This window comes from Triturus cristatus, chromosome 2_2, assembly GCF_964204655.1.
Source record: "Triturus cristatus chromosome 2_2, aTriCri1.1, whole genome shotgun sequence".
Classification (NCBI taxonomy): domain Eukaryota; kingdom Metazoa; phylum Chordata; class Amphibia; order Caudata; family Salamandridae; genus Triturus; species Triturus cristatus.
The window spans coordinates 739,803,765-739,827,163 of record NC_140582.1 but is presented as its reverse complement, the minus strand read 5'-3'; positions in this window follow the sequence as shown (position 1 = coordinate 739,827,163).

Below are 23,399 nucleotides of genomic sequence, written 5' to 3'. Positions count from 1 at the left end.
GAGTAACTCTATGGATGAGTGGCATTGTGTTACAGGATGTATAGGTGTATGAGTACATATGATGTGTGAGTACACAAATGAGTGACTGTACAGGACTGTTGGTGAATAAGTGGATGTTTATGTGGATCTTAGAATTATTGAAGAGGTTGTTGTAATTGGTATTGGTATGTCCATTTTTTTGAAAATTTCAGTCTCTATTTTTGAATGTGTGTATCAAAGGTTATATTAGGGTGAGAGGAGGTCTGCCACTCTATCACATGGATGATGTCATCAGTGATGTCATCAGTGATGTCATTTGAGATGTCATCAGTGATGTCATGAGTGATGTCACTGACCATGTCATGAGTGATGTAATATGTGACGTCATCAGCAGTGCATTGCGGGCGCGCGAGTTATAGTTAGCTTAACTAACTATAACGGGGAAATTTCATTGGTTTTTTACGAGTGAAATGTCCAGCTAACTATAACGTGTGTGAAACCTATGGTTTTTTCACTGAATATATATATATATATATATATGCACAACGCGAACTTCTGAAATCCAGAAAGAAGCACGGACGCCTTGGGTCATTGCAGTAAATGTCTTTATTGACTGCACAAGCAACGCGTTTCAGCTTCCGCTTTGATCACGCTACGGGTCAGGCGATATTCCACACACATTTGAACAGTGCTAGTAAACATGGTAAAAAGACTGTGATTACACCAATAGTGAAAATAACATAAAAGGTTGCGGCCATCTTAACACTGTGAACGTTACATGTAAGTTCATTAATAACATTTAGCATTTAATAAAAATCACTGAGAAATAGACAAATAACACAAGGAACACATTGTTTTCTCAAAGGTGTCCTTCCAGTCTCCTTTCGACATTGTCCTGCGTCCATATAACCCCAATATTAGTCCCATGCACAAACCAACAAACCAACAAAGTGCCTTATGCACACTCTTGCACCCATTGCCCCACTGTCACTCCTAGAATACAGAACAATATGCAAAACCTTAAATGTGCTTGTTACAGGCATCTGACATTGCAGGTCTCACCACATGCTCTCTACACACACACTATCGCCTCAATCATGCTCCACCACCACAAAAACTGTCACTGTGCAGTATCGAATTGTAATTGCAATAGTAAGTAGGATTTGTCAAAGAGCATTAAGCCAAGAGACATCAAAACACCAAACTGAATAAGGCACCGAGGAAAGGGATAAGAAACCTAAAAAGAGTAGGACATGCACAACCAAGGTACTCTTAAGGGCTGTTGCCTCGAAGATTCCTCGGGAGCGGAGCGATGCCAAAAGGGGTCCACCTCTCGACAGCCCCAACCCTGAATGCTGTTAAAGCACAGGAGAGTGGGATGGTCAAGCGGGGGAAGGAAAGGATGGGGACAGCAGGGAGGGAGATCTGAAAGGAAAAAGACACTCAACACATTACCTTCATTTGAACACAGCGGGTTTAACTCAAGCCTGTGGGGGTGTCGTGCTTGACGCACCTGTAAATCACTTAAAACTCGTGTTCTCCAGGTGAAGTCATCCTGGACATCACACAAGCAATACTCTGTTCTGAGTGCCACTAGGGATTCTAAGGATAAAATGAAGGCATATGAAAACCTACTCCCTTCACACGGCAACCATGCAACAAACTCTCAGCCTCACCATGTAGCCATACACACCAGAATTATTGTCGTGCTTCACGTCACAGGGGAAGAGCAGACTGCCGCCTCTTAAACCCCCTGTTAATACACAAAGGAAGGGGAGTTAAAATGCGTCTTTTAACTCCGTTAAACGTAGCAATGATCAACAGTTTTTGATTGTCACGATGGGCTGCAAGATACGAGCTATCCTAATCACCTAACAACCCTCAAGGTTTGCATTGGCAATTCAGTCAGGTTTACAAGGTTCTCTAGAACATGGATACAAACAACGCTTGATGCATAGGAAATGTCATGAGCGTGCGCGGTAATCCGCGTATACAATCACGAGAGCTGAGCGGCTCTCAAGGTTCCCAATGGTGCAGGTGCACCCTTACCCTACACGGGCGAACTGTGGCTCGGAATCAACGGCTGCTTAGAACTCCTCGGCTCCTTCGAAGAATAACCAGCAGCGAGGGAAACGCCGAGCGGCGTTTTGAACTGTTGCTACTTCCGGGTTACCCCCACGTGATCGGAGTCAGTAGCGGAGGTGCAGGGAAACCTGTGAAATGTGGTTTCAACTATGTGGCGCCTGTCCGCGTCCGTGTTTACTGTCTCCGTTGTGTTATCGAGTCGCCCCCACCACTCGTTCAACCACCCCCAAAGGACTTTTGCTTTAGCTTCATGTCGGATGCCCCCACCACAACTCGGTGAGTTCAACGGGCTACATGGTTCGTGTGATGTTTGGGGGGGAGGAGCATAACAGCACATCCTTCTTTCGGGGTCCCTTTCTGTGGACCGGGTTTACTCGGATGGTTCTTGTGGAATAGTGTTACCAGAAGAGGGGCGTGTACATTAGTCGCTGGCTCCCATGAGTTTTCTTCGGGCCCATAGTTTTTCCACGCCAAAAGGTACCATAAGGACTTGCGTCTCCATTTGGAGTCAAGAATTTTCTTTACTTCATACTCGGGTTCTCCGTCTATTAAGCTAGGGGACTGTGGTAGTCGTCTTGGTTTTGCTGAGGGTTTCAGAAGTGAAACATGAAAGACCGGATGGATCTTCATGTGAAAGGGCAAGGCAAGTTTGAGTGCCACAGGGTTAATCCTTTTCAATATGCGGTACGGCCCTATGTACCGTGGATTAAAAATGCTGTACTTGCGAAATCGTAGATTCCTTGTAGATAGCCACACGAAGTCACCCTTCTTATAGACTGGACCCAGTCTACGATGCTTGTCAGCCTGTCTTTTGTATAGTTCCTTGGTCTTCTGTAGGTTCTTCCTAGCGGTTTTCAAGTTTTCTTGTATGCCTGTAATTCTTTCTTGTACTTCAGGTATCTTCTCATCACAGTGAGGTTTTACCATGGGGAGAAAGCGAGGATGAAATCCATACGTACAATAAAAAGGTGTCAGTTTACTGGAACTATGCAGGGCGTCATTATATGCAATTTCGGCCAACCATAGTAGATCCACCCATTCGTCCGTTGTCTGATCTACGTAGCAGTGTAGGTATTTCTTCAGGGTTTGGTTAAGACGCTCGGTCTGACCATCTATTTGTGGGTGGAAAGCTGTGGACGTATTGTTTGATATACGCAGAGTCGCGCACCAGGTTTTCCAAAATCTGCTGGTGAATTGAGGGCCCCTGTCTGTGATAATGACCTTGGGTAGTCCATGAAAACGAACGATATTTGTGAGCAGTATAGTTGCCAACTGGGATGATGATGGGAGACCGGCACAAGCAATGAAGTGGCCCAACTTCGTGAGGCTATCCACTACCACTAAAATGGCTGTATAACCTTTGTCCTTAGGCAAACTTACAATGAAGTCCATTGACACGTATTCCCAAGGCATTTCGGGAGTGGGCAAAGGTTGAAGCAATCCTGATGGTTTCATGTGGTCTGCCTTGGCCTGACAGCACACTACGCACCGTCGGATTCTTTCAGTAACGTCTTGTCTGATATTGGGCCACCAAAAGTGTCGTAATATTTTCTCCACCGTTTTCTCTATTCCTGTGTGTCCAGCACACTGATCATCATGGCACCAATTGAAGACGGTTCGTCTTAAAACAGTGGTTGGGATTAACAGCTGACTTTTCCGCATGGGGAGGCCGTCCTTTAAGTGCCACTTGGTATTCTCTCCCATCCAGTTCTTCCATGATGAACTTTTCATGGCTTGTCTTACTTGGTCCAGGAATTTATCTGTTTGAATCACACAAATAACTTTCTCGGAGAAAATGATAGCGTGTAATTCTGGTTTGTTCACCTCAAGGGAATTGTCACGGCGAGATAGAGCATCTGCCTTCCGGTTCTCTGACCCTGGTCTATATGTAACAATGAAGTCAAACTCAGCGAAGAATAACATCCACCGCAGTTGGCGCGGCATAAGCAAGCGAGCTGACTTCATGAATTGCAGGTTTCTATGGTCCGTATATACCATTACGGTATGTCTTGCTCCCATCAGATAATGCCTCCATTCCATAAAGGCGTTCTTGATATCTAGGAGTTCCTTTTCCGCTATAGTATAGTGGGTTTCCGCCGTGTTTAATTTGCGGGAAATGTAGGCCACCGGATGTAGTTGCCCGTTATCCTTATTTCTTTGTGATAGGATGGCTCCTAGCGCCACATCCGATGCATCTGCCTCTACTATGTAGGGCACGTCACTGTCAGGGTGGGCCAAAATAGGGGCAGTGGTGAAGGCAGTTTTCAACATGGCGAAAGCCTTCTGGGCGTCTTCAGTCCATGTATAGGTAACATCTTTCTTCAGTAGTCTGGTCAAAGGAGCTGTCACCTGTGAAAACTGCTGAATAAAGCGCCTGTAAAAATTGGCAAATACCAAAAAGCATTGTAATTCTTTCACATTCTTGGGAGGTAACCAATCTGTCAAAAAGAACTGAAAAGCGGCTGGGGCGTTGCATAGTCCATAAGGCATTACGCAGTACTCAAATAAGCCATATCGGGTGCGAAAGGCGGTCTTCCATTCATCGCCTTTGCGCATCCGTACCAAGTGGTATGCACCCTTCAGATCCAAGCGGGTATATATCACCGCTTGACGAACCTGATCTAATAACACTGGAATGAGCGGCAAGAGGTAACGATTTTTAATGGTGATACTATTCAGTGCTCTAAAGTCTACACAGGCTCTGAGTTCTCGGTTTGCCTTAGGTATAAAGAAGAGAGGCGAAGCTGCGGGTGATTTGGACGGTCTTATGAATCCGTTGTTCAGGTATGTGTCCAGGTAGTGGCGTAGATGCTCGTTTTCCGGTTCGGTGAGGGCGTACACTCTTCCACAGGGCACCACCGCCCCTGGTACCAGATCTATTTGGCAGTCATAACTGCGATGCGGTGGCAAATCATTGGCTTGGTCCTCGTCGAACACATCTTTGAGATCGTGGTAGGGTGCAGGTAAAAGGACTTCCTTTTCTTCAGCTGTGGCTATTACATGTGTTGGGGAGAGTTCCTTCACGGGGCTATTGCTATTGGTACTGCAATGTTCTATGTAATAGGGTGAGGTAAAGTCGAGTACTTCCTTCTCCCAATCAATGACTGGATTGTGTTTTCTTAGCCAGGGAAGACCCAAGATAACCCCATACTGGGGTGCATGTATTACATTGAAACTGAGTGTTTCCCAGTGTTGTTCTTCCCAAGATATTATAAGGTTTTCTGTACAATACCGAATAGGGCCAGAAACCAGTTGCCGTCCATCCACGGTCATCACGATCTCTGGTTCGGTTTTGGGTATCAACGGTATCTGCAGTGAGGTAGCTAGTCCTTTATCCATAAAAAGGCCGGTTGCTCCTGAATCTACCATGGCCGTAAAGGAACACTTCCTTTCTTCAAGATGTACTTGTAGCCTCACATGGAAGTGGGCTGTCGGGCCTTCAATGGCGTTTTGAACCGAAGGGATTGTTTTTATGCCCAAGAACCTCCCTTCTTGTCTTCTTGAGCCCTGGGGTTTTCCGTCTTCGTGCCTTCTCCACTCATACGAGATAACATCGCTCTATCCCGTCCCTTGGGCTTAGCTACACAATCCTTCACGTATTGTCCCTTCTTTCCGCAGTATAAACACAATCCATTCCTGCGTCTCTGCTCTTTTTCTTCTGCAGTGAGTGAGGCCCGAACTGAAACTTTTTCCATGGGTTCCGGTGCTGTGTTATAATTTCCTGGAACTGTTCTAGCCCTGTCAAATCTGAGAGTGGGTTTATCTCCTCGTCTTTTGTCCACACGACATTCTGATAATCGGTGATCTAATCTCTGGGTCAAACGAATAAGAGCCTTACAGGAGGTGGGCTGAGGGTCAATGGTTGCTAGAACGTCCTTAAGTTCATCCCTAAGGCCCTGATAAAACAACGCGCTTTGTTTACTCTCGGGCCACTCAGTTCCTGTAACCAACCGTTGGAAGGTGTTTACGTAGGCTACTAAGTATCCTATTCCCCTGTTTTAATTCCAGTAATTCACGATCGGTTGTAAAGGTAGCTGCTCTACGGTCAAACACACGTTCAAATTCCTCACGGAATGCATCCCAGTCGTACAATAAAGGATCATCGCGCCGCACCAAGGGAACGGCCCACTGGGCGGCGTCGCCATTCAAGTAGGAAATAGTAAAGGTTACTCTAGACTGGTTAGAAGGGAATGCCTTTGGTTTACAAGAAAAATGTAGAAGTATTTGTGTGATGAACACCTGCACTTTATGAGCTTCCTCATAAAACCGTTCAGGTGCTGCAAGAGGAATAGGCGTTGGTAATTCTACACTGAATGGTGCGGCTGAGGATGAAAAACTCCCTGAGGGAAACCTTCCTGTACCCGCATCAAAGGGATTACGCTGCATTCCTTCGTTTCTCTGTTTTAAAGCCGCTGTTTCTTCTCGAGAGGTGGCTAACTCTTGCTGCACTAATGATAAGGCACCTAAGACGTCCTCTAATGTGGCCATGTTTTGCATCGACCCGCCCAGGAGGAAGTCAATTCTTGGGCTGGTTATTCTGTTGCATCGTATCTTGCAGCACACCCTGACAATCAAAAACTGTTGATCATTGCTACGTTTAACGGAGTTAAAAGACGCATTTTAACTTCCCTTCCTTTGTGTATTAACAAGGGGTTTAAGAGGCGGCAGTCTGCTCTTCCCCTGTGACGTGAAGCACGACAATAATTCTGGTGTGTATGGCTACATGGTGAGGCTGAGAGTTTGTTGCATGGTTGCCGTGTGAAGGGAGTAGGTTTTCATATACCTTCCTTTTCTCCTTAGAATCCCTAGTGGCACTCAGAACAGAGTATTGCTTGTGTGATGTCCAGGATGACTTCACTTGGAGAACACGAGTTTTAAGTGATTTACAGGTGCATCAAGCACGACACCCCCACAGGCTTGAGTTAAACCCGCTGTGTTCAAATGAAGGTAATGTGTTGAGTGTCTTTTTCCTTTCAGATCTCCCTCCCTGCTGTCCCCATACTTTCCTTCCCCCACTTGACTATCCCACTCTCCTGTGCTTTAACAGCATTCAGGGTTGGGGCTGTCGAGAGGTGAACCCCTTTTGGCATCGCACCAACTTTGCCAATGGGGTTGTCATACAAGATAAATAAAGTAGGCCTGATGGAGGACCCCTAGGGAAGCTGAAAAGGTTTGGCTTTAAAATTCCCACAGCTGACTGTAAAGGTCCTATCCAGTAGGAAGGACTCCAGCAGGTTCACAGTGACATCCTTCAGCCTGGCCTGGTGTAGCCACAGACAGGTCCAACAAAACCAGCACAGCTGCACCACCCTGGACTACTTGCCTGCGAATGGAGTCAGTGGCCGATAGAATTACCAATTCGGTGCTGTGACTCCTCCCGACCCCATTTTGAGAGGGGTACAGTACTTCTTGGTGGGCAAGGTATGGGGTCAATTCCTTATCCGCCACAAGTCATCAACCATACCTAGAAGAGAGCACTGAACACTCCAAGCCAGGTCCCACTTAAGATGAACAACAGACCTAAAACAGATTGCATCACAGTAGTGATGACAGTCGACCCACTGGCTGCAAAAGTTTGCAACACTATTCACAGCAACTGGCACTTACTAAATGGTAGATTACAAGCAAACCCATCACTTGTTAGCAGTTTGTCGATCAATGAATCTTAGAGATCAATTGGTCCATACAATACTGTGGGGAGTACAGTATCTACACACTGACAAAACCAAGAGTGTCACAATCTGCAAAAGATGTGTATGGATGTGTATGGTTCCAAAGCAAACTGACAAACTACAGCACATGCCTTGCGATATATCGATTAAGATGTCCCTGCGTTCTTCTTTATATTGATTCTACAATTAGATTACCTGCATGCAGAGCAACAAAATTGATCACTAACCTAGTACAACACTTTCAGCATCACCAACAAATTCGAAAAGACTCTGAGTGAATGTTGTTAGTGCAGTTTGACCAGAGACTGGATGGAGCAGAGAAGGCCCTTTTTATAAAGTAGACCAGTGTGATTTTCTCTAAAAAGATGGACAGACTTGGTCTAAATGATTCAGTGAAGTGGCATAAGATTCATGATTAAACTTCATTTTGAGGGTAGAAGTGCAACTGGGTGCCCTCATTTGACTCCCTTGCACATATCATTTACACTTTGTGTCTGGTATTTGTGTAAGGAATCTCCTATCATAACTTTAACACTGGCGGGTATTTGTTTACTTGGACTATTTTTTCAAATTTTTCTGCCAACGGTGATATGAAGGGGACGTATCTTCTGATATTTATCATGTAAGGGTTAATCTTTCATGGTCATTGTAAACTGACGCACCTTGTGCAAGTGCAATGGGGCTGCTGACCTCACTGCCTTAGAGAGGCCTTCAAACTGCTGTGCTGCAGTAAATACATACACACTGGATCACTGTATCGTCGATGGCCACAAACAACCTTACATCTGGGCTAGGAGTGACAGAAGTGGATACTTGCTGAAGTAAAGGCTTGATGGCTCTCTACAGAGAGTAAAAACATTTGTTTTTAAATCTTCTTTTTCATTTAACGTCTTACTATTTTTATGCTTATTTCATTCATTCAAAAATGTTTGATCAAGTAATGTTTCAATATATATTTAAATATTTGATGTCAATGTCCAGCCAGCTTTCTCCGTCCGCTACAGCCCACATTAAGAACTGCACTCGGGAGGGCCGTTTTTTCCCTCTCCAAGATGGCTCCCACCCGTTGACCTGTTAAAGCACTGCAACACACTAGCAGTTTGACCTAGGTGCGCAGGATGTGGCTTTTTAATCCCAGTGCATGTAGAGGGCCCGCTTAGGTGCAACTTTGTACCATGACTACTGACCCGGTATGTAGGAAGCTATCCAATGATTGGCATCCTGGTTAGAAGATTCCATTTTAGGGGAGCCTGTATATGGTCATTATTATTCCAAATGTAAAATAAAATTGTGGGTGAGTGTGTGGTGTTTGGTAGTGTGATTTTGTGTGGATGACTGAGTCATGAAATTATTCGACTCAGATCAGTAATGAGAATCGAAATATTCAGCATTTTTGTGATAGTGTTTGATGTTGGCTTCAATATCTCTGACTAATAGTGGCATCAAAACATACCGCACTCTCTGAATTTGTAGGTGGGTGTAATGGGCCTCCATTCCCATCTGTGCTCTGTATATGCCACAATATGACCTAGGTATGTTTTTTTTATATGTGGTTACACTTTGACTGCACACATCATACTGATTGTTCACTAGTAGGCAATCACCCTGTGAGCTCCTTGTTCATATACTGATATAAGTGTATCTACATAATCTGTGTCTCAGTACATTGCAAGTTTATATTGGGGATTTTTCCTTGATCTTACCATGAACTTGTTTTGTTTTTATTTGTCTATTTCAGTTGTGGTAAATTAATGGGTGAACACTGGTTCCTCTTGCCCTGGTGATGTTACAAACAACTGTATTCAAGAGAATTGACAAAATGCTTTCTAAAAGTCTTTCTTCGAAGATGGAGATCGTCTTCAACTCCTTTTTTCCAATACCTGTCAACCAACCGATCTATGTTCAAGCCCTGTTATAAGATAGACCCAAATACAAGAAAAAACAAGGAGAAGTGTGGATCTTGTCGCCCAATATCCCTCCTCAATGTAGGCATAAAACTCTTTACAAGTGTCCTAACCTACAGACATGAGGACTTTCTTCCACAGATCATTCACTTAAACTGATTGTTTTAAATCCAAGCAAAACAGCCACCACACCAAGAAGAAACTGTGCATTATTCAATCAATCAATCAGGGGTTTGTAGAGCACGCTACTCACACATTAGGGTCTCAAGACACTGGGGGTGTGTGTGTGTGCAGCTCCGTTGGAGTCATTCCAAGAGCTAGGTCTTGAGGTCTTTCCTGAATTGGTGCAGTGTTGGGCTTTGCCGGAAATGGAGGGGGATCTTGTTCCAGGTCTTGGCTGTGAGGTAGGAGAAGGACCTTCCACCCGCTCTGTCCCCAAAGAAGCGTGGGATGGTGGCTATGGAGAGGTTGGCTGAGCGGAGGTTTCTCTTTAGGGCATGGAAGGTTGACAAGGTTAGGCAACCATCCCTCCGAGCTGTACTGGTAATCCTTGACACTATGTAAGCATTAACTGCAGCATGACTGGAGGATAACTTATTGACTTGGAAATTAAATCCCCTGTAATTGTATTTGGCACACCTCTGGACATTTAAAGTTTCATGTGTATCACTGAAGTTTTATTTCCAAAGCAGAAAAATTGCTTGTTTCTTATTATCAACTTAGTCATAATTTGTAGGTTTCAGAAACTTTGATTAGAGTAAACATGTCAACTTTAATCTTACAGGCACCTTCCTATTTTAAGCAACATAAGCATATTTTAAGTGATGTGAGCATTAACCTGCTGATTATATTTAATTACATGTTTGTGGTTTCTTAAGAGGGATATAAATGCTCAACTCTTTTATAAATGTAATTCCAGCAACTGGCAAAGGCAAACAAAACATGAAGTCTGTAAAAGATTTTAAAAAATCAGATACTTTTTTTAAAATCATTTACTAAATAAAAGTATTCAAAAGAAATAGACTGAAGAACTTGATGTACCGTCAGCAAAATACATGCACTGCATTGATGATCCATGCTCAAACCAACTCATATTAAGCCCTGTTCAGCATCCGGCCTATTTCGACAGATGTTGACTGTCCATATTGCCTACGATCAACACAATTATCTACATGCCTGACATAGCTTTACTGCAACCACGGTCTACCAGAATGCAGCTTCCCACACCACACTATATTCGTAGTGCACCTTGACCCTTGGAATTCGCCTTGAAAAAACCCCAGGCTTGCAAGCCAAGAGGGGGTGAAACACATTATTAATCACCATTGACCTTTGAACTCTGCAAAATAAACACCAGATGTCTATACTAAAAGGATTTTTCCAGTTTACTATGAATAAACCCTCTTGTCCTGGCACACTTTTGCATCATACTCACCCCTGATATCATCACACATGGTGGAAATAGCAGAGTCATCTAAAGGTACCCCTACCAGTTGTGTTGTTGTGCTGCTGTTGTAACAGGCAGACGAAGAACTAATGCATAACGTTTTTGAAGAAGTTCCTTTGTTAATTATTTCCGGATAACAGAGAGTTCAATGATAAATAGAACTCATCCTGAATGCCAAATGCTAATGGAAAAATCTTTGTAGGCGTATTAACTTATAACTACGGTTTTCAAATAGTAATTCGAGCTCTTGCAGTTCAATTCAAAAACCTTAAAAATGCATTGCAGTTCGTATTCATTCATTTTTTTTCCGGGGCAAAGAAAAAGTGCCAATGGATTTGGGTTGATTAAACATCCTCTTTCAAGCCAGTTTATGCCAATGGCATATCAACTTCAAAATACAAAACCTCAAAAATGTTTCTGATTATCTATGTTGTTAACCCCGAAAAATCTTAACTTACAATACAACACGATCAAAGAAAACCTGTTATGCAGTTTAGTAGTTGATGCACTAACATAGAAACTGATGGTTTTTTGATGCTTTCCTCATTAGAATGTCTTTTTCACAAAAACGAATGGCCTAATTATGACTTTGGCAGTGTGGATGCAAAGCCACCACGCCGCCGTCCCGCTCCTACAGCTCCAAAGTCCACGCCGGCAGCATGCCAGATAACTGGTTTTCTCGTTGTGCAGTGGGCCGTCCTTTGGCGTTCACTCAGTGGTAAAAAAGGCACCACAAAGGTAGCGCCAAAGCCCGTTCCTGCAAGACATGGACTCTGCACTTCATGCTGTGCAGGAAAGGGGGTGCATGCACACAGGGGGGCACATCATGTGGCCCCTACATGCATCCCCATGACCTGAGGAACCAGGGAGCCATGAAGAGCCTCATTAGTTCCCTAACTGCCATCATTTTCATGGCGGGCTCACTGCCATGAAAAGGCTGGCAGTGAGGAAACTCATATTATGTTTGGAGGTGCTGCAACAGCACTGCCAGCATATTACTGCCTCACACCCCTGCAACAATGCCGTGCAACAGCGATTCCCTAGCGGTGGAAGAGGGCCTCTGGCGATCCGAGTGCCAAACTCAAAATAGGGCAGTCGGACGGCCGGTGCTGCAGTAGCCGCCACGCCATCGCTGGTTTGGTGGTCTTATGAGTTGCCAAATTTATAATGCCCCCTAATTCTTCTTTTCATAATTTAAACACAAAGATTCACACAAAAAATGTAAAGTACATGTGGAGACTTACCTCCCCACCTTAACATACTTGTACATTTGTAATCAATTTAAAAACACTTCCAGAAGGATGCTTTGAAAGCTGTGTATGGTGCGGATCTCCAAGACTACTACTGGAAATGTCATGTGACATATACTCGCTTCTATTCCACAAGTGTGAAAATCCACATGGCATAGATCTAAAGACAGTGGAAATAGAAACCTGCCATTTTTGCTCCATTGGCAAAACATTTTGCCCCTTGAAGAAAGCCTTCTCCTGACCCTGACAAATCTGGGGCTGGCCCGACTTCTTCGAATCCTAGACACAGAGTTAATTCAGCCCTTGGTTGGAGTTTACTTTAAAAAAAGTCCAGGATGAAAAAGGTCAAATAGGAATTTGTGAACAAACCTAACTCTGGATGTTTACTGAAGTACTGGGTATTTTAAGCCCAGCGGTGCAGGGGAACACACCCTATGACTTTGGGGTTCTTCCTGTTTCAGACCTACAGAAACACAGAGTCTTCTGGGTGAAGTCAAAGATCAGTTTATTGGCTGCAGACCAATTACAGGTATCCTAGAAGTACAACAGCGTGTATGTTCTCAGGAGACTGCTAAAAATCACAGAAACGAGCTTCTCCTTAAGTACAGAATTTCCTGCCTCAGGCATACATTCCCAAGTTTACGATATGGCTATTACACGTATACATTGCAAAACGAAAAGGCAGAGTCATGATGACCATCCCACATTCCAGTGGAGCCAGCCCGCAATTATTTACACAGCAAGGTTCAGATCCCACATTAGATATCGATAGGCCCCCAATAAACATGAGCATCTCCTGTTTTGGGAAACAAGCCATAAAGCAGGAACAGCCAGGTGTGAAAGAGATTAGCTGGAGGCTTGTGTAGGATGAAAAGACTTTATGGTGTGTCATGCCCTGATGCTAATCACAGGTGGCCAGAGGACGGGGAACTCGTGAGACCAGTTTGACCTGGGGCAGCGGAGCCAAGCTGCCCAGGTCACAGAAAAGTCAAAGAAAGCCACATGTGCTCTAAAAGGCCCGTTTTAGCTTCATACTATATAGCCTATGTGAGGGCAACCATAAGATGGCCACCGTTACAAAATGGAACCCACGTAGTGATGTGAGATAGCGTATACACAGTGCATTCATTGCTAAAACGTTACAGAAAGCACTCGTACATACCGCATTAACCATTCGCGGTTCACTACTACCGGGATAGACGGGGGTAGGGCCCTATCTCCTACGCGGTCCCAAATTCTAAAGTACGACAGACCCTCCTTTTGCCCTTACATAGGCAATAACTATACTCATTTCAATCCGAGTCTCAGTCAATATTCACGAAGTCATGGAGATGTTGCTGTAGCATCATCCTATTACTTAGCTCGTCCCTCGATACAGGTTTCCTTACACATAATGTAGCACAGAGGCTACATATCGCAGGAGCACACTGTATGCACAGACAGAACAGGAAAAGGATGGCTAAGATCATTCCAATGACCATCAGAACTTTCCAACCCCAGGCAGATATCAGTTCCCAGAACCATCCCACCAGTGACCAATCTCCTTTATCCACGTGTATGGACTCAGATATTTTATGCAGTTTGGAGATGGCTTGATAGACTGTTGGAGCGTTGTCTGGTATGAAAATGCAACAACTGGATTGGATAACCTTACATACCCCACCACGGTCTGCAAGTATGACGTCTAGAACCATGCGGTTCTGCAAAGTCATGAGGCGATCCGCTTGGAGCTCAGCTGTCAAATTACCAAGGGCACCAGCCGTAACATTAACAGTGGATTCAACCACACGAGTCAGTTGTCTCAGGTTCCTACTATTAACCATAGGTCCCCAAAACGGCAGGAAACCCAAAAAGAAATCTCCCGCTTCCTGACCGGCAGTATCCTCCTTACTAATCACGCCTCTCACAACTCTGGTCTTGTGATAGTCGGAGGCGGCAGTAAATGTTGGCGGTAGCAGATTTGCAATATAACATATGCCCGAGAAATCAGGGGGCAACCATGTATATGCTCGGTCATCGCAGATAAAATATGTACCCTTGGCAGCCAAAAACGCAGGGGAAAACTGTGACGGAAAAGTGTACGTTTCAGTACAGTCACTTCTTCCCAGTTGAGCCCTAGGATTCTGACCATTACCTTGCAAACAGAACCGACCTATGTGGGGTACGACCCAGATTGGGGATGAGATTTTCCGCTGTCTTTCACCTAGACTAATACTATACCCCGTCGCGTTCCACCCTACATAAGCTCTCAGCTCTTCTTTGGGAAAGGATGAGTATGCATCGATATCTCTACTCATATCGGCAATTCCTTTCACTAAAGCTTTGTTATTGGTGCTAGGTCTGATGGAACGCGGTTTTCGCGGGGAGTACGCTTCTAAAGCATAGAGAAACATGGTCTGGAATGCCCATGACGATCCATTATAACTATACGGCAGCACCAGATAGGGAATACCCTTATTAATGGTATGTGGCATTAAACCACACACCCAACAATTTGTTGTATTCATGACTAGTTCGTGCTGGTGTAGGAGCTGAATAAACGAGTTATTCACAAACTCTGACCGTCTAGCTTGTTCATGTTCAGGCAGAGGGTGAAAATAGTGTGAGGAGATAGTAGGAGGAGGTGTAGGCTGTACAGTGGGTGCAATGGGCTCTTGAGAAGAGAAGAATACAAATCCTACAGTAAACACTACCATACTACATAATACAAATAGGCATAATAATACAAAACGTTTGCGTGTCATGATTTTACACATTCTTGTTTTAAAGTTCATTTCCTCAGTGAGTCTCTCCATCTTACAAAACTCCATCCTCTAATCGTGCCGCTCGCGGCGGGTGAGTATCTTCTGCTAAGGAGTACGCTTGTCAGTCCAGGGAACGCCCTAGACCAACCAGAACCGTCGACCTAACGTCTTCGGCCTGTACCCCAAAGTCTTGGCACCGCGACCCTGCGGCTGAACCCGGATGGTGGTTCGAAAAACAAAAATCAAGAAAGTCCTTCAGATGGGAGAGCTCTGGTTATCAAAAAATAAAAAGGTAAAAGAAAGAGAATATTTATTTGTCCGTGGGCCTTGGCCTCAGATTGTAACGAAAACGGCCAGGCACTGTTTGATCTTGAAAAAAGAGTTCAGGCTCTGTAGTGTCCAATCGAGCTGGCGGTGGCACAGCTTCTTGCAAAATATCGTCAGTTTCCTGCGCTGAAGCTGTGCCTTTTATGTGTGCATCACTGAACGGCACAAAACGAGGTACAGTGTCTGTTTCAGAGTCTGCGATACCCTCCTGGACCCACTGGTCATACGGCAGAGGCAAAGGGATCCTTTTCACGTGGGCACCGTGGATCCAGTTTTTCTTCCCCTTTACTTGAACCGCTGATCTCGTAGATAGGAGAACGAGATGAGGGCCGATCCAACGAGGCTCATCGTTGCTCTTGCGCTGAAAATTTTTCACCAAGATCCACGTGCCCGGGTCAATAGGGTGTCCTGGAGCCTCAGAAGCCGGGGGGAGAGTATCATGCACCTGTTGGTGTAAAACACGCAGTTTAACCGTCAAATCATACAAGTAATCAAGTAATACTGGATGCTCGATCTCACTGAATTTCATCGGTCTTGGCACACCCCATACATTGGCCGGGCGGCCAAAAATGACCTCGTAGGGACTAAGTCCCACCCGTGAATGCACGGTCGTTCTAGTGGACAGGAGTGCTAAAGGCAGGGCGTCAGGCCATTTAAGACCTGAGCTCGCTTGGATTTTGGCCAGTTTGAGTTTGAGAGCACCGTTGTAGCGCTCTACTAATCTAGCTGATTGGGGGTGATTTGCAGCGTGAAACTTCTGCCTTATACCTAGTCCCTCACACACATTCTTCATCACTTTACCCACAAACTCACTCCCATTATCACTCCACACCATTCTTGGCATTCCAAACCTAGGGAAAAATTCCTTCACAAGGGCTTTGGCTGTGGACAGAGCAGTGTTATCTTTTAGAGGATAGGCCTCTATCCATTTTGAGAAAGCGCAAACAACCACCAATACATATTTCAGGTTGTTGCACCTTTCCATGTGGATAAAATCTAGCTGCAAAACTTCAAATGGATATGATGGAGGCGCAAAATGACCAGCTGGAGTTGGGGTTCCCCTACCAGGGTTGTACTTCAAGCATACCATACAATTCTTGACCACATTCTCTGCACACTTAGGAATTCCAGCATTCTGCCATACTGGAGCCAACAACTTACAGATTCCTTTCGTACTGATGTGTGCCATTCCATGTGCCATAGTAACCACTGGAAGCACATATGCATCAGGTAACAACCATCGCCTATGTTCTGACAAATCAATCCAACAACCATTCTCATCTAACTTACCCATACTTTCTATCCACTTGCTTAACTCTTTCTCTGTGGCTTCAGCTTGAAGGGACTTTACACTTTCTATTGTGTTTTCACACATTCCAACATCACCAACCCATCTGGCAGGGCCTGCAACATACATTCGGGTCTTCACATCTTTTGCTGTTTCTTTCGCGACTTCATCAGCAAACGCATTACCACGACCAACATCATCAGTGATTTTCTTGTGCGCACTGCATTTCATAATCGCAACTTGTAACGGTAGGGTCAGCGACTCAAGGAGATCATTCACCAGCTTGCCATTCTGAATCTTAGCTCCATGCGAAGTCAGGAACCCACGTTCTTTCCACAATCGTCCAAAACTATGAGCCACGCCAAAGGCGTACTGGCTATCTGTGTATATGTTAACTTTCATTCCTTCAGACAACACGCATGCTCTCGTAAGGGCAATCAATTCTGCTGCTTGAGCCGAATTTTGTGGCACACGCGCAGTTTCAACAATCGTATGCAAAGTCGTGATAGCATATGCAGCAGTCGTATCACCATTTGGAAGCTTGAAACACGAACCATCCACCCATAAAGTACCATCACACTCAGTCAGGGGAGTATCTTTAAGATCTACTCTCCCTTTCGTCTCTTCTTCTGTTCTGAACAGACAATCATGTTGCTCAATCTCATCTAGGTCTGCTGGAATTGGTAATAGTGTAGCTGGATTCAACGTGTTGCATCTCTTTATGTGTATATGGTTTGCTAACAGTGTCAGCTCATAGCCAGATAATCGTGCACTAGTTAAGTGCTGTGTCTTGGTCCTGTTTAACAATGTGTCCACAGCATGTGGAACCATGACAATCAATGTCTTATCCATTACTAGTCCAGCAGACTGTCGAATAGACATAGCTGCAGCCGCTGTGGCTCTCAGACAACTTGGCAATGCCCTCGCTACAGGGTTCAAGGTTGACGAAAAATACGCGCATGGACGCGGTCTGTCGCCAAAAGGCTGTGTTAACACTGATAATGCGCAACCATCTTTCTCATGAACATACAATGTAAAAGGCTTGCTGTACTCAGGGGTACCCAACACAGGAGCTGAACACAATGCCTTACGCAATTCCAAAAAACTTTTCTGACACTCTTCAGACCATGGAATAGGATTCGGTGTGTCCTTGCATGTCAATGCTAACAAAGGTTTTGCCAACAAAGAAAAATTAGGAATCCAATGCCTACAGTATGAAGTAATGCCCAAGAAAGCACGCACTTCTCTCTGGGTTCTTGGCACACTCAACTGTGCAATGGCTTGAATTCTTTCTGGGGTCAGTTTCCTTCCCTCCTTCGATAAGAGATGACCTAAGTAGGTCACCTCTTGTCGACAATATTGCAGCTTTGAGAGAGACACTTTGTGATGGAAGGCAGACAAATGACGCAACAATGACAAGGTAGCGTGTTTGCAAATCTTTTCAGTATCCGCGGCGATCAGTAAATCGTCGACGTACTGAATGAGGATAGCGCCATTAGGTAAAACAAGTGCATCAAGCTGCGCTTTTAAAGCCTGACTGTATATTGATGGACTCTCACAGTAGCCTTGGGGAGCGCGTTTAAAGCGGAAGCTGCAACCTCCTAAACTAAAGCCAAAAATGTCTCTGCTCTCCTCTGCAATTGGGATGCTAAAGAAAGCATTCTTTAGATCGATCACTGAGAACCATGCAGCGGTGGCTGGAATCATGGTTAACAAGGCAGTTATATCAGGGACAACTGGAAACTGTGGTACAACAATCTTATTAACCTCTCTAAGATCAATCACAAATCTGTAAACAGGTGGCTGTGAAGGATCCGTTCATTTTAAGACAGGTAAAACAGGACTATTGCAGACGTTGCCTCTTGTCTCTTCAATTACGCCCTTCTTAATCAAATCGTTGACAATTGCTAACAATTCTTTCTGACCTTCATTGGAGATCTTATACTGGGGAATACGTGGCAATCTGACATTGGCTTTTAAAGTGACCACATATGGCGGTATTTCCAAAAGACCCACATCATTGGGACCAGTAGCCCAAAGGGTATCCGGAAGTGATGACAATTCAGGTGGCATTGTATTTTTAGACAAATACATTGGGGAAATCACTTTCTTGCCTAATGTAAGTTGTACTCCTGAAGGAGAACAATACAGCGTGGCATGCAATCTTTTTAGCAAATCTAAGCCTAGCAAATTTTCACCACAACCTGTTGTTAGGATGAGAGGTGCTTTCAGCTCACAAGGTCCAACAGAAAGCGACATAGGACTAGAAATCGGGTTCCTAACTGGGGCGCCAGAAAAACCTACTGAGACATTCATTTCGCCAGACAAAGGCGCGCCAGGGAGTTTTGAATGCATGATTGAACTCTTTGCAGCACCAGTATCCAGCAGAAAGGGCTCCGTTACATTTGCTGTAGTTACTTTAACATAAGGTCCGCTCTGATCCACTGGCACTGAAACAACTCCCTCTCTCTGTCTACGGCGATCCTAGTAATCATCATCTTCTACATTGTCATCCTCTGCATAATAATCATTATTGTAATACTGAGCTGTATTACCAGACGCATTGGCTTGCTGATCAAAGCTATTTATGGTATTTTGAGGCGGAAGAGGACGCGCGTTCTGGAGAACATTTCCACGCCCTCTGCCTCCAGGAGCTTGCTGACCACCTCTACCTCTTGCGCCATACGTATTACTGTTACGCTGCATTAATTTAGGGCAACTATATTTAAAATGAACTTCCTCTTTGCAATATGAACATTGGTTGGGACCTACAGGGATTCATGGTTGATAATACCCATTCATTTGCTGACTATTCTGAAACTGTTGGGGCTGGTGATAGACACCTTGTGTTTGCCTATAATTATTCTGTCCTCCACGTGTCGGATAGGCCTGCTGCAAAAGGACCTTTGACTTTAGTTCTTTCGTTTTCTTATCTGTTCTATCCTTCTCATCTTTGTCTCTATTCTCATAATACTGTGCAGTAGCCAGTATTTGCGCTGAAGAGGAAACAGCCCAAGAACTTTCTGAGTCTTTTAATTTCTTACACAACTCAGGGAGTAGATTTTGCACAAATTTATCGACAAATAGCCGTTGGCCACCTTCAGTGCTCATGTCTTGACCACTGTGGTCGATAAACGTTTCTTCAAACCTGGTGAAGAAATCGGACACTGTCTCATCTTTCTTCTGCATACATGCGGATAGTTTGTCCCAATTTACGCGCATCGCAGGCATTATGGTCTTCATGTATGTAATAATTCTACCAGGGAGCGCTGCTATGAGGGGCTCAGGTTTTGCACCACCAACTTGTCTAGTGTCTGCGGCAATGATATTAGCCCATGTGTCCCCTAGTTCTGCAGCGTGATCTACATTACGAATGGATCCCCATAAAGGCTACGGGACCACATTCCCAAACAGCATATCTATGTCGGCTAGATTCATTACACATGATTCTGCAGTTTGTGACAACTCCTTATAATATCCTGCAGGGTTTTTACGGGGATCAGGCAATGTCTGTTTAAGTGCTAACACCTCAGATCGCTTCCATGGGACATGTACCCAAACACGCTGAAAATGTGCTGGAGCAGCAACAATACCTCGAGCAGCATCAGCCGCAACGGCTTCCTTCCATACCGGAGGTACTTCTCGCATAGGGTATTGTCGCGCTTTTCCCTCCTTCCCCACAGGGAAATCTTGTGTAAACAACGGCTGTTGACAATCATCTTTCCTCAAGGATAATAAGATCGCAACTGCTTTATTTACATTGGGGCCCACAATCGTACCTTTCCCAAAATCGAATCTCACCTGACACAACTCTTGCGGGCTTGGATCTCTACCATGATTATCCAATTCCTCACAGAGAATTTCGCACATTTTCTCGAACACATACCTCTGTTTCGGGGCATCCCATTGATGAAACACATCAACAACCGATTCCACATCATAGCATGAAGGGAAACCAATCCACCTACGCGCCAGATGATCTAACACCTCTTTCTCGTCAGAATCAGGCAGTTGACTGCGCAATTGCTTACGCTGTAAGGCAGGAGTCGCACTAGATGACCCAAAGAGAGGCGACATTAAACTAGTAACTACATTAGCTAGTCGTTGTCGTGCTGAAGGAGAAGTTGAGGCGAAAACAGGGGGATAGACAGAGGGAAGAAAAACAGATTCAGATACAGGTACCGGGGTAGTGTAAGAAGGAGCGCCAGGGGAAGCCGTTGGCGCGCTAGGCAAAGTCGCAGGAAGCGCGGGGGTAACAGGTAGCAAAACTGGCGGCCCTTGAGAGGGCTGCACTGCAGGGATAGGAGCCAGCTGAAGAGGAGCTGGCAACTGCGGGAAGGCTTGCGGCATATTTACTAGAGGCTGCGCATTTGCAAGCTGTGGAGGTGCGGTGGCATTTTGCGCATATGGGGGTGGTGAACTTAACAAATGGGACATTAGGGAATCTTTCTCATTCTCTTTTGTCTCATCTTGCACAAGGGGTGACAAAACAGGGTAACATTTATCAATCCCTAGTTTGCGCTGTCTGTGTAGCTGTTCCTTCATTTGTTCCTCCTCATTATCTTTAAATTGCACAGCTGCTTGCATCACCGACATACCTCTCTCTCTCTTATCCCTTTTCGCTAGCTTTATTTCCTTCTGTTTGGCTTCCTTTCACCATAGGCGGAAAGAATCAAACATCGCCGGCCGGGCTTTCTTTTTAAACAATTTAACTTCCAAATTATCTAAGATATCTATATCGAAACTACCATTTTGGGGCCATTTTAAAACACCGTCCTTTCTGGTGTATCGGATCCATATTTCATTATATGCAATGGGGCCCACGCCATGTTTTACATAAAGCTCATAAGTTGGAGTTGCAATTGGAGGAACCGGACATGAATCCTCTAACTGGAAATCCCTTCCACAACCCAAACAAAACAATCTACAAAATACACTAGAACCAGGCATCTTTGCTCACTAGTCTAGTTTCAAACGTCAAAGGATTATCGAATACGATAGTCTCGTGAATACACGAGTCCTCTGGCTTTGGGACTTGCAAGCACCAAATCGAAATGATCCCGAAGGATACCAAATTCAAACTGGGAGACGCTCCACTTATACTTAACTGAATATTGATGATCGATGGCGTCACCAGAAGACTCTCTCGATTGTTTCGCTCTACCAAAATCGTCAAGGGTCCAAAACAGGGCGATTAATCAGGGCAGCAGTCCTTCGTAGCCGTCGGGACGCGGAGAACCTCGCAGAAAAGACTTTCGGACCACGTCGACATGCAGGGGTCGATGAAGTGGCGGCCTTCCTCCAGAATTTCCACACGAAGCTCCTCACGAACCTCTGGCTTGGACCGGTACCGCTGAAATCGCGCCGAGTTGGGCGCCAACTGAAGTGCTGGGTATTTTAAGCCCAGCGGTGCAGGGGAACACACCCTATGACTTCGGGGTTCTTCCTGTTTCAGACCTACAGAAACACAGAGTCTTCTGGGTGAAGTCAAAGATCAGTTTATTGGCTGCAGACCAATTACAGGTATCTTAGAAGTACAACAGCGTGTATGTTCTCAGGAGACTGCTAAAAATCACAGAAACGAGCTTCTCCTTAAGTACAGAATTTCCTGCCTCAGGCATACATTCCCAAGTTTACGATATGGCTATTACACGTATACATTACAAAACGAAAAGGCAGAGTCATGATGACCATCCCACATTCCAGTGGAGCCAGCCCGCAATTATTTACATAGCAAGGTTCAGATCCCACATTAGATATCGATAGGCCCCCAATAAACATGAGCATCTCCGGTTTTGGGAAACAAGCCATAAAGCAGGAACAGCCAGGTGTGAAAGAGATTAGCTGGAGGCTTGTGTAGGATGAAAAGACTTTATGGTGTGTCATGCCCTGATGCTAATCACAGGTGGCCAGAGGACGGGGAACTCGTGAGACCAGTTTGACCTGGGGCAGCGGAGCCAAGCTGCCCAGGTCACAGAAAAGTCAAAGAAAGCCACATGTGCTCTAAAAGGCCCGTTTTAGCTTCATACTATATAGCCTATGTGAGGGCAACCATAAGATGGCCACCGTTACAAAATGGAACCCACGTAGTGATGTAAGATAGCGTATACACAGTGCATTCATAGCTAAAACGTTACAGAAAGCACTCGTACATACCGCATTAACCATTCGCGGTTCACTACTACCGGGATAGACGGGGGTAGGGCCCTATCTCCTACGCGGTCCCAAATTCTAAAGTACGACATTACAAGCATACTGTTGTAAATACTTTTGTTTATAAGGCCCAGGATGGCAAACTATTTTTTGTAGATCTATTGCAGTTAGTACATTAAAGGAAACTACTTAAATAGAATTATTGGTTTTTCTCCTTACGACCAGGAGAGTCTAACTGGTAAATGTAGTCACCCTCGCATTCTAGGAGACCTTTTCTATGATGTCCCTTTGACTTTGATGGTGGACAATTTCAAACATACTGGCCAGGGTAGGTTGGCATATCAAGTGTTCATTAAAGATTCAGCCACAGTTAACTTTCCATTGCAGCTGGGTATATTGCTCTTATTTTATCTAAAACAAACTTTAATTTTGCACATTGTTTTTCTAGTTTGGTTTTGCCACGTGCCAGTCAATACCAATGAACGTTAATGCTCTTAAACAAAAGGATGTGCAGTAAGACAAACAGGCTCAAACAATTCTTATGAACAAG